The sequence below is a fragment of the Pan troglodytes genome, chromosome 21 (assembly GCF_028858775.2).
Source record: "Pan troglodytes isolate AG18354 chromosome 21, NHGRI_mPanTro3-v2.0_pri, whole genome shotgun sequence".
Taxonomy (NCBI): Eukaryota; Metazoa; Chordata; class Mammalia; order Primates; family Hominidae; genus Pan; species Pan troglodytes.
This window is the reverse complement of record NC_072419.2, coordinates 52916184-52934861: the sequence shown is the minus strand read 5'-3', so window position 1 is coordinate 52934861 and position 18678 is coordinate 52916184. Positions and strand designations below refer to the sequence as shown.

General features: G+C 38.9%; 1 protein-coding gene across 1 annotated transcript in view; it reads left to right on the top strand.

Annotated features, from left to right (window-relative positions):
• SLC13A3 (solute carrier family 13 member 3) overlaps nucleotides 1–18678 on the top strand; it is a 127280-nt gene that overhangs the window by 11175 nt on the left and 97427 nt on the right. Inside the window, exon 2 of the mRNA XM_001163229.6 lies at nucleotides 2200–2296. The gene's annotated coding sequence lies outside the window, so the exon portion shown is untranslated. The remainder of the gene's footprint in view (nucleotides 1–2199; nucleotides 2297–18678) is intronic.

Sequence of the window (18678 nt, the reverse complement as noted above, 5' to 3'; positions counted from 1 at the left end):
AGAGCTTGGGTATGAATGACTACTGCTCGGTGCAGCACCAGGAACACCAGGAATGCTGGTAGCCCAGCCTTCTGGTGAGGGTTACCAAATGTTGGGATTTGCACATCAATTCAATTCAACCCATCTCATATTTATTTCTCACTCATGTGCCAGGCAGTAGAGAGACAGCTGTGTCTGAGCAGGCATGGCCTCTGCCTATGGGAAGCTCAAAGCCACGCTTTCCTTCTCTTCACATGAGTTGGCTTGAAGTCTGGTGGAAGGACCCCTGGACTGGGAACTGGCCATAATTCAGACCCTGACTCTCTGGATGGTATTGGAACAGACACTGTGACCCTCTGTTTGTTGACCTGTTTAGTGGGACAGGTGTATCAGATTGGATGACTATGAAAAAGCCCCTCTAGCTAGTGGGAGTCATAGACATGTGCGGCTCAGATTCCCCTTCAAACTGGGACTTGCTGCCCAGCCATTATTAGCTCTTTTGGGGACTGCCTCAGTTTTCAAGTAGAAGTAATGCTCTTCTCAGGGAGGCCCTCAGCTCAGAGACTGGTTGAGTAAGATGCCAGTACAAGTATCTACCCACCTGGTGCAAGACTCCTCCAATGGGTGAGCTTTGCTCTGGGCTCTCCATTGTGCTGGCAGAGACTTTGTCTTGCCTGAATGCTGCCTGGTGGCTCCCTCTGCCCAATCCTGCTTCTCCCTGTTCCTTTTCCTTTTCACAGGTGTTATTCCCAATAAATCTTATGCACTCCTAACCCCCTGTTTCCTAGAGAACCCACACTGTGATTTGGTTCTACATATGAACTCTGCCTTATTTATCTTTTTTTAAATGAGGATTACACACATATACTATAACATTCAAAGGGTTGAAAAACACTGTGTTGTAGGTTGGGTTTTCAAGGACTTGGAGACGAGTGTGCAGGAAATTTATTAGGGCATGCCTTTGGGATCCACCCCCATGGAAGGGAAGGGAAGGAAACAAATATAGGGTGAAGGGAGATGTTGAGCAGAAATGCAACCTTGACAGAGGACTTGACCAATTGCATGAGTGCTCTGAAGGGGGATGGCCCCTCAAAGTTGTCCCAAATTGGGGTGAGGAGGCTGGGAACTTGTATTCCCGCTTCAGTCACTAACTGGATGTCAGCCACTCTGGGAAGGAAACATGACCTTGGCTAAAGTGGCACTGTTTGCTGAGGCAATTATCAAATGGGCTCATAGCCAAGGATTGACTACTGGAAGCATTCCAAGCAGATAGAGATTTTTGTTCCTAAAGGGGCACTGGGCAGTGCATTCCAACATTCGTAACAGAGTATGATGTGCAAATAAGTCTTCCGCTTGCTCACGTCCCCAACATAACTTTAGTCACACATAACTGAAAACATAGACACATAAGGCTTATTAGGTTTTCTACTGCCTTGTAAATAAAGTACAGAGGTGGTTCCATGAATTCATGAAGGATCCCAACTCCCATCTTTCTGCTTTTCCATCCTTAGTGTGTACCTTTCATTCTCGAAGTTGGTTCATGTTGGTTTCTGTATTAAATCACCTCACAAGTTGCAACAACATTATTTTGTTATTTCTCATAATTCCATGATTGACTGGGCTCAGTTGGGTGGTTCTTCTGCTCCACATGGTGCAGCTGAGATCACTTAGGGGGCTGCATTTAGTGGGAGCTCCGCTGGGGCTGAGACATCCAAAATAGCTTCCTGTCTTTCAGGGCCCCTCTCTATGGAGTCTTTCATCATTTAGTAGTCTAGTCCATGCTTCTTTATGGTGTGACATTGGCTGCCAAGAGGGAGTGTTTAAAGAAGACAAGCCCTAATGTGCAAGTGGTTATTAAGTCTTTGTTTGCATCACATTTGCTGATGTCCCATTGGCCAAAGCAAGTTACATGGCCAAGCCCAGAGTCACTGTGGGAGGGGACTACACAAGGGTGTGAATACCAGGAGGCATGGGTCTGTGGAGGCCGCCAATACATCCCTTACACTTCCTGATCAACGATGGCTGCTGGAGCTCAAGCCATGAGTCAGGAAGGAAAAAGGGAGAGGAAAGAAAAAAAGGGTATACTCCTTTAAAGACACGGTCCTAAATGTCCCACATAACAACTTCTACTCACTTCCCATTGGCCAGATCTTAATCCTATAGATACACCAACTGTAGGGAAGCCTGAGAATTGTTTTTAAAGCTGCTCATGTATTCCAGGGAAGTGGCACTAAGGTCCAAAGGAAGCTACATATGGGTGGTCCCTGCTACACCAGCCTCCCAAGCCTCCCAGTGCACCTTCTAGGAGACAAGCAAGGTAATCGATTTTTTATTTATCCTTCTGCATTGTTAAGTATGCATGTATTTTTTTTCTTTCTTTACACACTGGCCAGCATGAAGTTTTCTGTGGATTTCTATACAGATACTTCTTAACTTACAATGATGTTACCCCTCAATAAACCCATTGTAAGTTGAAAATATCCTAAGTTAAAAAGCACTTAATACTCTCAATAAATCCATTGTAAAGTTGAAAAATTCTAAGTCTAACCATAAAAAATCAGGAAATGTCTGTATAATGGTCTTAGCACAGTGCTTGGAAAACAATTTTATAAATTGTAGGCATTGCCCCTCAAAAATGGTATTTATTATTTATACAAATAGTAGTACAATAAAATTATGAGTACCTTGAGTCACATTCTCTAATTTGCCTTGGGTGCCAGTGGTCAGACCCACCCAGCTCATGTGGTCTCTTGCCAATAGCTCCCATCAACCTGAGGTTTTTCTAACTTTGCCCTAAGGTGAGCATGATGGCAGGCTTGGGAACAGTCTAGTTGAGGGTTAGCAACACAGACTTTGGAGTCAGAAGACACATCTCTGAGTTTTAGTCTCTTCCTCTGTAATGAAGGTAATCACACCCATCTGGAAGGTGGTTGTAAAAATAAAATGAGAAAAGCTGAGGAAGCACTGAGCATAGTGTGTGGGGCATAGTAAGTGCTCAGTCAATGGTATGGGATGCCTTGATGAAAGGACTCGACCTGTCTCTCTGACAGTCTTTAAAAGAAGTTAAGCAGGGTGGGGGGTCCACGAGGGGGGTGGAACACAAGATTTCTCCTTTAGCTGAAGTGTGTCTCTGGATTTCAGGTCATGTGTTATATTCCTTCACTCAACACATATAATAACTTCTTGATCTTCTGATGACTCCAACAAGAAAAAGAGTTCAGTATTTGTGTGGGGATATGGGAGTAGCAGTGTGTATCATTGGGATTTCAGCTCTATCATGCACCAGCTGTGTGACCTGGGACAAATGTCTTAATCCCTCTGAGTCTCAGTTTCCTTATCTGTCCAATGAACATACCTAGTAAGGAATGAAAATTAATGTTGGTCAAGCCATCCATTGACTGTGGAAGTTCTTTAAGAATTCCCTTCCACAGTCTACTGAACAGTATATCTCAACAATAGGCTTAAAATATTCAGTAAAACATGCTGTAAACAGATGTACTGTCATCTAGACTTTGTTGCTCCATTTATAGCACATAAGCAGCATAGATTTAGCATAATTCTTATGGGCCTTCAGATTTTCAGAATGGCAAATGAGCAGAGCTTCAACTTAGAGTTACCAGCTGCATTATGCCCTAACCAGAGGTCAACTTGATGGCATCTTCTTCCAAAAGAAGAGTATTTCATCTATGTTGAAAATCTGTTGTTCAGTGTAGTCATCTTCATCAGTGACCTTAGCTTGATCTTCTGGTTAACTTGGTGTAGCTTCTACATCATCACTTGCTGTTTCACTTTGCACTTTTATGTTATGCAGATGGCTTCTTTCCTTAAACTCATGAACTCAGCTAACTTCAAATTTTTCTTCTGCAGCTTCCTCACCTCTCTCAGTCTTCACAGAATTAATGAGAGTTAGGGTCTTGCTCTGGATTAGGCTTTGGCTTGGGAATGTTGTAGCTGGTTTGATCTTCTATGTTAGATTACTAAAACTTTCTCCCTATCAGGAATAAGGCTGTTTTGCTTTCTTATCATTCATGTGTTCATTGGAGTAGCACTTTTAATTTCCTTCCAGAACTTTTCCTTTACACTCACAAGTTGGCTAACTGTTTGGCACAAGAGGCCTAGTTTTTGGCCTGTGTTGGCTTTCGACGTGCCTTCCTCACTAAGTGTAACCATTTCTAGCTTTTGATTTTAAAGTGAGAGATGTATGACTCTTTCTTTCACTTGAATACTTTGAGGCCATTGAAGGATTATTAGTTGGACTAATTTCAATAGTATTGTATCTCAGGGAATAGGGAGGCCTGAGGAGAGGGAGAGAGATTGGGGAATAGCCAGTCAGTGGAGCAATCAGAATACACACAATATTTATCCACTAAGTTTGCCATCTTATATGGGCACAGTTCATGGCACCTCAAAACAATTACAATAGTAACTTCAAAGATCACTGATCACAGATCACCATAACAGATATAATCATAAAAAAAGTTTGAAATTGTGCAAGATTACCAAAATGTGACCTAGAAACATGAAGTGAGCACATGCTGTTAGAAAAGTGATGCCAAGAGAATTGCTCACTGTAGGGTTGTCACAAAAATGCAATATCTGTAAAACACAATGAGATGAGATATGCCTGTACACATTATAGTTCTCGTTTCAGATGAGGAAACTCAGTTTGAGTAAAACCTCCTGCCCAGCAACAAGCAAGTGGCCCAGCCAGAATTTGAATGTAGCTTTGTCTAATGCATGGGTGATAGACTCACACAAGTAATGCGGATGGATTTTATAAGGATGGAATAAGTTAAGGCAGGTAAAGTACTGAAAACAGAGCCTGGCAAATAGTAAGTGTGGTATATGGGCTTGCTAATATTAATATTGTTATGATTATGGCTACATTTGGGCCACCAGATTGAAACCTCTGCTCTAATGCTAAATATTGTACTCTTAATCTCTTAGCTGGTTCTGGAACAGGGAATCCAACCCAGGCCCACTGGTAAAATATGCCCTGGTCCCAGCTGCCTCCACTCAGACTTTGGGGCATGGACCAGAGTTCCTTTGATGTCAATGAATCCAATTCTCTAGAAATACATTTTCCAGTTTGGAGTACCCCATCCTCCCATGCCCAGACCTTGAAGGTCCAAAGTGCTCCCTGGGGGGCCTTTGTCCCTCCATACACTGTTGTCTGGAGCCTTTGATGAAGCCGGTTATTGGGCTGGCTCAGGATCAAGTCCCAACGTGAAAGGTCATGGGAGACAGTTTCATCATAGCTTGGAATGGGTCCGTTGGGAAATAACTTGCCCTCAGTGTTTATAGGAACAGCATCAGCATGATCTGGATAGGAAGTGAGTGCCACACCCCTTCCTGGGTCTTTCTCTTGCTATCTCGTAGTCTCCCAAATTTCAGATTTTGGCCTCAAATTTTTGGAATTTTGCCATTGTCACGTACTCCCTGCACTCCAAGTTACTTGGCATTTTTCTTTGAGTTGCTTTACATTGTAAACTTAAATAGATATAAGTTAAACGGAGAGCTTTCTAAAAAAGTCATAGGCTTTAATAAAAAAACGAAAATCACAGCCAGGTGTGATGGCTCATGCCTGTAATCCCAACACTTTGAGAGGCCGAGGCAGGAGGGTCGCTTGAGCCCAGGAGTTCGAGACCAGCCTGGGCAACATAGCAAGACTCTATCTCTACAAAAAATTTAAAAATTAGCCAGGCATGGTGGTGTGTGCCTGTAGTTCCAGCTACTCAGGATGCTGAAGTGGGAGGATTGCTTAAGCCAGGGAAGTCAAGGCTGCAGTGAGCTGTGATCACGCGACTGCACTCCAGCCTGGGTAACAGAGTGAGACCCTGTCTCAAAGCAGCAACAACAACAACAACAACAACAACAACAACAAAGCAACAAAACCAAAACCAAAACAAAAAATCACTCTCTTTAAGTCAAAAGTAATTATAAGAATAAATAAAATAAAAATAAAACAATATTGCTTGGCTCAGCAAGAGCCCAATGTTTCTGACTCCAAACCCTCTTCTGTCTGTTACAAAGGAAGATTTATAGGTGATGAGGTCTCAAAGGGATACTGACACCCAACTGAGACTCTCTCCACAGTATAATGAGGAGTTGAAGAAAAGTGACACAGGATAACTTTCACTTTCAGTGATTCAATATTATTTAAGTGCCCGACATGAAATTATCTGTGTTTCCTCACTAGTATTCCTCTCACACTTTGAGAAATAGTCCACCGTCTCATATTTGATCCCAGTACCAGTTCCTGTCTCTCATAGCCTCATCAGAGTTTCAGCAAGACCTGCCAGCTCTGCTGGCAAAGTATATCCAGAATTGAATCCTTTCCTACCACCTCTGCTGTTACTACTCTGGTCCAAGCCACCATTGTCTTAGCCTGAGGTATCTTTGAAATAAAAAGCACATGCAGTAGGATGGCTATCATAAAAAAGGTAAATAACAGCAAGTGCTGGGAAGATGTAGAGAAACTGGAACCCGCATACACTGCTGGTGGGATTGTGAAATAGTGCAGACACCTTGGAAAACAGTTGGGCAGTTCCTCAAAAGGTTAGACATAGAGTTACCATATGACCCAGAAATTCCACTCCTAGGTATGTACCTAAGAGAAATATAAACATGTCCAAAAACTTGTACACTAAAGGTCAAGGCAGCATTATTCATAATAGCCAGAAAGTTCAAACGGTCCAAATGTGTATTAACTGATGAATGAATAATAAAGTAGGATACACCCATACAATGAAATAGTATTCAGCAATAAAAAGAAATGTAGTACCAATGCGTGCTGTGACAGAGATGAATCTTGAAAGCATTATGTTAAGTCAGAGAAGCCAGACACAAAAGGACCACATATTATATGATTCCATTTATATGAAATGTCCAGAGTAGGCAAATCTATACAGACAGAAAGTATCTCAGTAGTTGCCTGGGACTGGGGAGGTTGTGGGGAGATAGGGAGTGACTGTTAGTGGGCATGAGATTTCCCTTTGGGGTGATGAAAATGTGTTAAATTGATTGTAGTGATGGTTGCATTGTGAGTGTCCTGAAAAATCATTACATTACACATACTTTTTTTTTTTTTTTTGAGACAGTGTCTCATTCTATTGCCCAGGCTGGAGTGCAGTGTTGCAAACACCACTCGCTGAAGCCTTGACATCCTGGGCTCAAGTGATCCTCCTGTCTTAGCCTACCAAGTAGCTGGGACTACAGGCACACACCACCATGCCTGGCTAATTGACATATTCACTTTTAAACAGGTGAATTATATGCTATATGAACTATATCTCAGTAACACTGACTTAAAAAAAAATGAAAGCAGAATATGCCACTCTGCTTAAATCTCTACAATGGCTGCCCTTGTCACTGAGTGTGAAAATCCCTACTTGGGCTTTTGGGATCCTACTCTGAGTCCTTGCTGGCTGGCTGTGACCTTGTCTCTGCACTCCAGTTCCTTGATAATGCTAAGACCTGTCATGTTGCCTGCTGCCTCAAAGCCATTGCGTTTGACTTCTCTTTCTTCCTGGAATGCTTCCTTTGTATACCCAGAATTTCATTTGTTCACTTTCTTTAGGTCTTGGTTTAACTTAGGGTCCTCTTCATGGACAGCTTCCCTGACCACCTTATCTACAACAGCACCTCCAAAGCACCACTGTCAACTTCCCTTTGCTGCTTCCTTGTGTTTTCTTCCCAGATTTGTCATATTTTCATCTTTTGATTATAATACATTTTACTCATTTATTTATTATTTGCACCTGCCATCATTTAAGTTCCATGAGGTCAGGGATTTTAATTTTTTAGTCTTATTCATTAGTGTATATACAGCCTGGTATATGGTTGCCATATAGCAAATATTGAGTAAAACACATGGTGAAAGGTATGTCTGATTAATCCCAAGTTTGCTAATGAGCAAAACCAAGTCTGGTAGGTACTCAAATATTATTAATAGTTAAGTAAACATTGACAAGGCATCTAACATAGACCAATACCCAGGCCCCAAAGCTGTTGGGTGTCAAGATTCTGTACTAACTCAGGAGGGTCGCTTCAGCCTTTAGACGTGATGTGATAAAAAGCCAGTTCACATTTCCCAGGTTTCACCAGAATCTGGCAAAGGATGAATTAGATTTTTAGGGACGGTGGTTCTCAATCCAAGCTACCCTTTAGAATCTGCTTGGAGCTTAAAAAAAATCCTGATGCCCAAGCCACACCCTAGACAACGAAATCAGACTCTGAGGATGGAGCATCAGCACTTTTAATGCTCCTCAGGTGATTCCAATGTGCAGCCGGGGTTGAGAACCACGTGCTAGAAGTTTAAAGAAGTGCACGTAGCACCCTTGTTATCTGAGGGGAATGAGTATTGGGAAACAGCCTCTTGAGTGAATACACTCACATTGTCGACAACTCCTTTAATATTAATACTTTCAGGGATTTGGTGCATGAAGGATACTCACTGCTACTTTGTTCAATGCTCAGTATTAAAGTCATATTGCCCAGATCTAATAAACACCTATACTAGAGTTATTACGGTGTAGTGATTGGTTACGCATGTGGACTCTGCAGTGAAATTGCTTGGGTTTGAATCCCCACTCAATAGCTGTGTGTCCTTGGATAAGTTACTCAATTTCCCTGTACCTCAGTTTCCTCCTCTGCAAAATGGGAATATAATAGAACCTATTTCATAGGGTTATTTAAATGTTCAATGAATTAAATCATGTAAAGCTCTTAGAATAGGACCTGAACTGGAGTAAACACGTAGTGAGTGTGGCCATTATTATTCATGAATAAATAAGCTGGAAAGCCAACATTCCTTGCATTTGACATAGATCACAAACTTGATTAAATTCCCTTGAACAATATAAACTGCAATTACAAATCTTGGTAAAGTCCCCCAACTTTTTTTTTGAAACAGGGTCTCGATCTGTCACCCAGGCTGGAGTGTACTGGCACAATTATAGCTCATTGTACCCTTCGCCTCCTGGGCTTAATCAATCCTCCCACTTCAGCCTCTCGAGTAGCTGAGACTACAGGCGTGCACCACCATGGCCTGCTAATTTTGTAATTTTTTTGTAGAGACAGGGTCTCACTATGTTGCCCAGGCTGGTCTCAAACTCCTGAGCTCAAACGGTCCTCCTTCCTCAGTCTCCCAGAGTGCTGAAATTACAGGTGTGAGCCACTGCACCCAGCTAAGCTGATTCTTTTTTATTTTATTTTATTTTTTTTAAAACAGCGATGATATCTCACTATGTTGCCCAGGCTGATATCAAACTCCTGGTCTCAAGCAATCCTACCTCGGCCTCCCAAAGTGCTGGGATTACAGGTGTGACACACCATGCCCAGCCCCCAAGCAGATTATTTCAAATGGTTCAAGCATATTAAACAGCAGACCAAATATACAAAAATTCATTGCTGATAAGACTTATAAATTCATATCTTCACACCAAGGTCAGTTACAAAAGTGCTGAACTCATATAATTTACTTTGTTTCTTATTTATATTTTCAGAACTTTGCAAGGTTCTAATTTTTACCCCTTCCTAGATACAACAACAAAGAAAAAATTCTTCATGAGCATTTGGTAATCTCACCCAATTCAAAAGCAAAAGAGTGCTGTCTCAAACATGCCATGCCTATAGGAGCTGAGTTACCAATTGGCTGACTTCTCATCAGAACATTTTGGATCTTGTTGTATATTTTAAGATGATTCAGGTTCATCTTGAATGATCCAGAGTGTTTGAGCAGTGTGCTTAGTTCCTTTTTGTAATATAACCTTTCCCTGCTATAGCAGGTGCTTACTTCCTTTTTGTAATATCATTTTCGTCTGCTATATCGGGTACCCGTAAGTCTCTATATTCTACTAGGAGTTTAATCTTGAAAGACTTGAGTTTTTCCGCCAAATGAAATATTCTTTGACTTTCACATGGTAGGCAGTAATGACCCAATGGTCCTGGTATTTTGATAGACTACAACAATGTCTGATGGCATTATTAGAAACATGTTTTTGTTATTATTTTTTTGGAAAGAGTTCCACTTCTGGTTCTAGTATAGGAAATGATAAGAGACTGTTGCTCCCACTCTAACACCACCCCATCAAAGTAGGCTTTATTAGCTATAAAATCATAGTTTTAAAAACTTCATGGAAAGCCGAGGACACAAAGAAACCTAAAGGAGCTAACCTCCAGGAGGAAATGCCAAGATCATAATAGGGGAGAAGAGACTCATAGCTGCTCCAAATCCTAACACAACTGCTGGAGAAAGAGGAGACTGCCATGGATGGGCAGGAAAAAACCAGCTAAATTTTCAATAACATGAGAGCTTCTGTGTAGCTTATAATGGAGATAAACTCTACTCACTGAATAGGTCTGAATCTGCCCACCAAGTCTTACCATGGGATTTATCAAGTGCGGGATATTACACCAAAACAGGTGATAAAAGGAGGGATAAGAAGGATTCCCCTGAAAGCAAGGGGCCTCTCTTAAGTATAAGACACTCCCGAAAGTAGGCACAGGGGAACAGGTCAGGAGAACAGACAGAAAACCTGAGGTAGAAGAATTGAGAGATTCCCTCCCCTCCCAGGCATGCCTGGCTTTTGACTATCAGAAGCTGATAGTGAAAAGACACCCCTACCAGTCATTCCAGACCTTCAAAATGTGTAGAACCATAGCCCTCCAAAGGCCAGATGAACAACAACTAGGCTGAAAAAATCCTCCCAGGTGCAGGAAATGGGGGGCAGGATTTGAGAACAAAGAGAACTCACCAATGACCAAAAAGCCCCATGGCAACTTGGCTCTACACAAGAGAGAGAACTCCCAACATTCCCAAACTGGGCAACTCTTCTGGGAAGTAAAGGCAGATTCCTAAAATCTCACCAGTGCTCAGGTCTCAGATCTGCTGAAGGAAAAGTTCTAAATCTACCCTCAAAACATTTGGAGCCAGTGATGAACTGAAACAATCTAAAACTGCACCAAAGCTGAAATCCAGCTCAACCACAGGTAAGACTGGTTAACTCCATACTACAGGTAAAACCGATTAACTCCATACTGCAGGTAAGACTGGTTAATTCCATACTCTATCAGTTTTACAGGAAAAGGGGAGTACCCCCTTCTGGAGGTAAATATTATTTACTTCATTCTCTACTGTTCTTTCTTACAAAAATGTCAACAATGCATTCAAAGATTAGCAACCACACAGACAATAATAAAATGTGACGGTCATTAAAGAAAAGTATTAATAGAAGCAGATTCAGATTTGGCCTAGATTCTGGAATTCCCAGAGACTTAAAAAATCTACAACAAAATTCTAAAAATGAAAGAATCTAAAGAACAACATGCATAAACAAATGGAAAACTTCAGCAGAGACCTGGAAACTATTAAAAGAACTAGTGAAAATTATAGAAATGAAAAATACTACATCAGAAATGAAGACTTAGATCTATAAGAGACTGGGCACAACAAAGACAGGAATCACTAAAGACAGGTAATAGAAAATGCCTGTTTGAAACACGTAGAGAAGAAAAAGTGAAAAAAATAAAGAACAAAGAGTCTGAAATTTGTAAGATGATACCAAATGCTCTAACATAAATGTTACTGGAATTCTAGAAGGAAAGGAGAGAGAGAATGGGGCAAAAGAGGTATTTGAAGAGATAATGACTGGAAATATACCAAAATTGATGAAAGACATCAATGCACAGATCCAAGCAGCTCAGCAAACTCGGAGTAAATAAATATAAGGGAAACACTACACCTAAACGTTTCAGTCAAACTGCTGAAAAGTGAAAGATAAAGAGACCTTACAAGTAGCCAGAATAAAAATGGGGCATTACTTACAGGGGAACAATGATATGAATGGTGGCTAATTTCTTACCAGACATTACTTACAGGGGATCAATGATATGAATGGTGGCTAATCTCTTACCAGAAACAATAGAAACTTGAACACAATGGAATGAGATCTTTAAGTGCTAAAAGAAAAAAACATTGTCAATCTAGACTTCTATATCTGATGAAAGTAACTTCAAAAACAAAAGCAAAAATAAAGATACTTTCAGATAAACAGAAGCTGAGAGAATTTCCTTTCAACAAGCCAGCACTATAAGAAATGGTAAAAGAAATGCTAGCACCTGAAAGAGAAATGATCCTGGATCTGCAGGAAGAAGTGAAGAGATAGGGTAAATATTTGGGAAAATATGAAATACTTTTTAAAGTACATTTATCTTTTATTTATATAATTTATACATGTCTTTTAAAGACTATTGATTGTTTATAAAATTAAAACAATATATTGTGTAATTCAAACAGTGGTGTTCTGGTAAATGTTTAACAATTGGCTGCTGGAAGAAAAGCCCTTATTTATAGAATTTTATTAATTTCATTGTGTAAATATTCTTGCTATGGGTGATTTCATGCTACCATCAGTTCTACAGCTGGCTCACAAATTTTCTGAAAGAGTAACAGTCATTTCTCGTAAGCTAGCATGAGTTATCTTCAGCACATACTTGGGTTTATAGAATACACAAATTTAAAAAGACAATAAAAGTACAAAGGAAGAGAAGAGGGTGGTAAATGGAATTTTTTACATTATTTCCATTATTGTAAGGCTTTCTTTCTTTGTTTCTTCTTTTTTTTGGGATAGGGTCTCACTCTGTCACCCAGGCTGGAGTGCAGTACTGTGATCTCAGCTCACTGCAACCTCCACCTCCCCGGGCTCAAGCTATCCTCCCACCTCAGCCTCCCGGGTAGCTGGGACTACAGATGCCTGCAATTACGCTCAGCTAATTTTTGTATTTTTTGTAGAGATGAGGTTTCACCATGTTGGCCAGGCTGGTCTCAAACTCCTGAACTCAAGCAACACCCTCCTCAGCCTCCCAGATTGCTGGGATTACAGGCATGAGCAACCATACTTGGCCACCATTATTGTAAGGCTCTTATATTGTTCCTAAAATAATATATCATTGTGCAAAGGTAGACTGTGATAAAGATGCATATCATAATCTCTAGAGAAACCACTAAAATAATAAAACAGAAAAAAGCTAAAAAATTAATAGAGGAAATAAAATGCACCAAAATATAATCAGTCGATACAAAAGAAAGCAAGAGAGGAGGAAGAGAGGAACAAAGGGCAAATAAGATAAATAGAAAACTAATAGCAAAATGAGACGCTTAAATCCAACCAGATAAATAATTATATTAGATGTAAATTGATTAGACATTCCAATTAAAATATCAGAGAATGTTAGACTAGATAAAAAAGCAGAGTTCATCAATACACTGTATAGAATAAACACATTGTACATATAGAAACAGGTTGACAGTTTAAAAAAAGTGGAAAAGATATACAATACAAACTTTGAGCATAAGAAAACTATTGTGGCTATTTAAATATCAGATAAAGTGGACTTCAACACAAGGGGCATCTATGGTGATAAAGAGAGAGATTTTAGAATAATAGAAAGGTGAATCCACCAATAAAGACATAACAATCTTAAGTGTGTTCACATTTAATAACAGAGCTTCAAAATCTATGAAGTGAAAATTGACAGAACTAAAGTGAGAAATAGACAAATCCACAATTAAATTGGAGACTTTAAGAATCTAAATTTGAAGAACATGATCAGCCAACTTGATCCAATGAATATTTTTTATTGCTAAATATACTCAATCACTTTTAAAAAAATTTATTTAAAAAATTAGAGACAGGATCTCACCGTGTTGCCCAGGCTGGTCTCGAACTCCTGGGCTCAAGCAGTCCTCCTGCCTTGGCCTCCCAAAGTGCTGGGATTACAGGTGTGAGCCACCACACCTGGCCTCAATGCACTTCTGTTCTGGCTTTATTGAGGTATAACTATATATAATAAAATTCACCCATTTTAAATGATCAGTTTGATGGAATTTAATAATTATATACAACTGTGTTACCACCACCACAGTCAGCAGAACACATCTATCACCCTATACATTTCCTCATGCTGTTTCCAGTTGATCCTGTCTTTTGACCCCCATTGCTTGGCAATCACTATATGGTTTCTATAATTGAAGTTTGCCTCTTTTAACTCTTCATATAGATATAATTATGCAGAATGTAGTTTTTTTTATGTTCAGCTTCTTTCATATAGCACAATGGGTTTTTTTTTGATATTTATTTAGAGTGTTGCATGTATCAGTATTCCAAAGTAACTACCACCCAGCAGCAACAAGGACACCACCCTCCCGCAGTGTCAATGGAAGCCACATGGGGAGCAAAGACAAGGCACTCCTACTCCTCCAGCCAGGGAGGTATCAGGAGAGGGCTGATGGGAGCTAGAACTCCCAGCACTCCCCAGCAGTAATGAACCCCCCTGAGATGGTTTTGATGTTTGTCCTGTCCAAATCTCATGTTGAAATATAATCCCTAATGTTGGAGGTGGGGCCTGGTGGGAGGTGGGAGGTGTTTGGGTCATGGGGTTGGATCCGTGCTGTCCTTGAGATATGAGTTCTCAGGAAATCTGGTTGTTTAAAAGTGTGTGGCACCTCCCCCCACCGCCTTGCTCCTGCTCTGGACATGTGACCTGCCTGCTCCTGCTTCGCCTTCTGCCACGAGTAAAAGCTCCCCAAGGCCTCCCCAGAAGCTAAGCAGATGACAGCGCCATGTTTTATGTACAGCCTTGCAGAACGATGAGCTCATTAAACCTCTTTTCTTTATAAATTACTCAGCCTCACATATTTCTTTATAGCAATGCAAAAACAGCCTAACAACTCCCCCCACCTCAGATATTAATGGAGGATGAGGTGGGGAACTGGACTTCTACTTTCGTCTGGTAGTAATGAGGTGACATCCCCATTTCCTTTGCAAGAGCACTGAAAGAAGTCAGCAAAAACAGAAGTTTTAAATAAGAGCCAAAATCTTGTAATACAGTACCCAAAATGTCCAGGTTCCAAACGAAAGTCACTTGCTGTATAAGACAAGTGGAAGGTCTCACACTGACTTTTTTTTTTTTTTGAGACATTGTCGCACTCTGTCATCCAGGCTGGAATGCAGTGGTGCGATCTCGGCTCACTGTAACTTCTGCCTCCCGGGTTCAAATGATTTTCGTGCCTCAGCCTCCTGAGTAGCTGGGATTACAAGCATGCCATCACACCCAGCTACTTCCTGGAGGTAGAAGCCCTATCTTACAAGCTCAGTGCCCTCTGATGATGTCCCGGATCATGATAGAAGTTTTTTTTCAAACTTTTCCTCAAAAGCTTTTTTTGTTGGTTTGTTAGTAGAGATGAGGTTTTGCCATGTTGACCAGGCTGGTCAAACTGACTTTTGATGCTTAATATTAAGATGACAGTGATGGTGTCACACTGGAAACAAACGAAAAAAGTAGAAAACCTCAGCAAAGAAACAGAAGACTTAGCAAAGTAATAGAAGATACAAAGAAGAATCAAATGAAAATTGTATAACTGAAAAATATTATACAACGGATGGGTTCAACAGCAAATGGAGAAGGCAGAAGGATCAGTGAACCGGGACATGGAACAATGGAAATTACCCACTGTGAACAACAGAGAGAGAATAGACTGAAAAGGTAAATAGAGCTGCAGGGACAGGGGGAACTACAGCAAAAGATCTAACATCTGTATCACTGAAATTATGCAAGGAGACGAAAAAGAAAGTGGGACATAAAATTATTCAAAGAAATAATGGCTGAAAACTTCCCAAATTTGGCTATATATATAATATGTAGTATATATATCATATACAGTATAACATATACTGTATAGTATATAGATCATGTACAGTATAACATATACTGTATAGTATATAGATCATATACAGTATAACATATACTGTATAGTATATAGATCATATACAGTATAACATATACTGTATAGTATATAGATCATATACAGTATAACATATACTGTATAGTATATAGATCATGTACAGTATAACATATACTGTATAGTATATAGATCATGTACAGTATAACATATACTGTATAGTATATAGATCATGTACAGTATAACATATACTGTATAGTATATAGATCATGTACAGTATAACATATACTGTATAGTATATAGATCATATACAGTATAACATATACTGTATAGTATATAGATCATGTACAGTATAACATATACTGTATAGTATATAGATCATGTACAGTATAACATATACTGTATAGTATATAGATCATGTACAGTATAACATATACTGTATAGTATATAGATCATGTACAGTATAACATATACTGTATAGTATATAGATCATGTACAGTATAACATATACTGTATAGTATATAGATCATGTACAGCATAACATATACTGTATAGTATATAGATCATATACAGCATAACATACACTGTATAGTATATAGATCATATACAGCATAACATACACTGTATAGTATATAGATCATGTACAGCATAACATACACTGTATAGTGTGTAGATCATATACAGCATAACATACACTGTATAGTGTGTAGATCATATACAGCATAACATACACTGTATAGTGTGTAGATCATATACAGCATAACATACACTGTATAGTGTGTAGATCATATACAGCATAACATACACTGTATAGTGCGTAGATCATATACAGCATAACATACACTGTATAGTGCGTAGATCATATACAGCATAACATACACTGTATAGTGCGTAGATCATATACAGCATAACATACACTGTATAGTGCGTAGATCATATACAGCATAACATACACTGTATAGTGCGTAGATCATATACAGCATAACATACACTGTATAGTGCGTAGATCATATACAGCATAACATACACTGTATAGTGCGTAGATCATATACAGCATAACATACACTGTATAGTGTGTAGATCATATACAGCATAACATACACTGTATAGTGTGTAGATCATATACAGCATAACATACACTGTATAGTGTGTAGATCATATACAGCATAACATACACTGTATAGTGTATAGATCATATACAGCATAACATACACTGTATAGTGTATAGATCATATACAGCAAAACATACACTGTATAGTGTATAGATCATATAGAGCATAACATGGACTGTATAGTGTATAGATCATATAGAGCATAACATGGACTGTATAGTGTATAGATCGTATACAGCATAACATGGACTGTATAGTGTATAGATCGTATACAGCATAACATGGACTGTATAGTGTATAGATCGTATACAGCCTAACATGGACTGTATAGTGTATAGTTCGTATACAGCCTAACATGGACTGTATAGTGTATAGATCGTATACAGCCTAACATGGACTGTATAGTGTATAGATCGTATACAGCCTAACATGGACTGTATAGTGTATAGATCGTATACAGCCTAACATGGACTGTATAGTGTATAGATCGTATACAGCCTAACATGGACTGTATAGTGTATAGATCGTATACAGCCTAACATGGACTGTATAGTGTATAGATCGTATACAGCCTAACATGGACTGTATAGTGTATAGATCGTATACAGCCTAACATGGACTGTATAGTGTATAGATCGTATACAGCCTAACATGGACTGTATAGTGTATAGATCGTATACAGCCTAACATGGACTGTATAGTGTATAGATCGTATACAGCCTAACATGGACTGTATAGTGTATAGATCGTATACAGCCTAACATGGACTGTATAGTGTATAGATCGTATACAGCCTAACATGGACTGTATAGTGTATAGATCGTATACAGCCTAACATGGACTGTATAGTGTATAGATCGTATACAGCCTAACATGGACTGTATAGTGTATAGATCGTATACAGCCTAACATGGACTGTATAGTGTATAGATCGTATACAGCCTAACATGGACTGTATAGTGTATAGATCGTATACAGCCTAACATGGACTGTATAGTGTATAGATCGTATACAGCCTAACATGGACTGTATAGTGTATAGATCGTATACAGCCTAACATGGACTGTATAGTGTATAGATCGTATACAGCCTAACATGGACTGTATAGTGTATAGATCGTATACAGCCTAACATGGACTGTATAGTGTATAGATCGTATACAGCCTAACATAGACTGTAAGTATATATCGTATACAGCCTAATATGGACTGGAAGTCCATATCGTATACAGCCTAATATGGACTGGAAGTCCATATCGTATACAGCCTAATATGGACTGGAAGTCTATATCGTATACAGCCTAATATAGACTGTACAGTCTATATAAGTATACAGCATAATATAGACTGTACAGTCTATATAAGTATACAGTATAATATAGACTGTACAGTCTACATCACATACAGTATTATATATACTGTACAGCCTATATTATATACAGTATAATATAGACTGTACAGCCTATATTATATACAGTATAATATAGACTGTATAGTCTATTACATACAGTATAATATAGACTGTATGGTATATTATATACAGTATAATATAGACTGTACTGTATATATAATATATGTATATATAGTATACTGTAGTATATATATGTATATATAGTATATGTATATATACTGTAGTATATGTAGTATACTATATATACTGTATATATAGTATACTATATATACTGTATATATAGTATATGTAGTATACATATATACATATATACGTACATATATATGTATATGTACTATAGTATATGTATATATGTATATATAATATACTGTACAGTAAATAGATTGTATACAGTATAATATATACTGTATAATATATATAGTATATACAGTATAA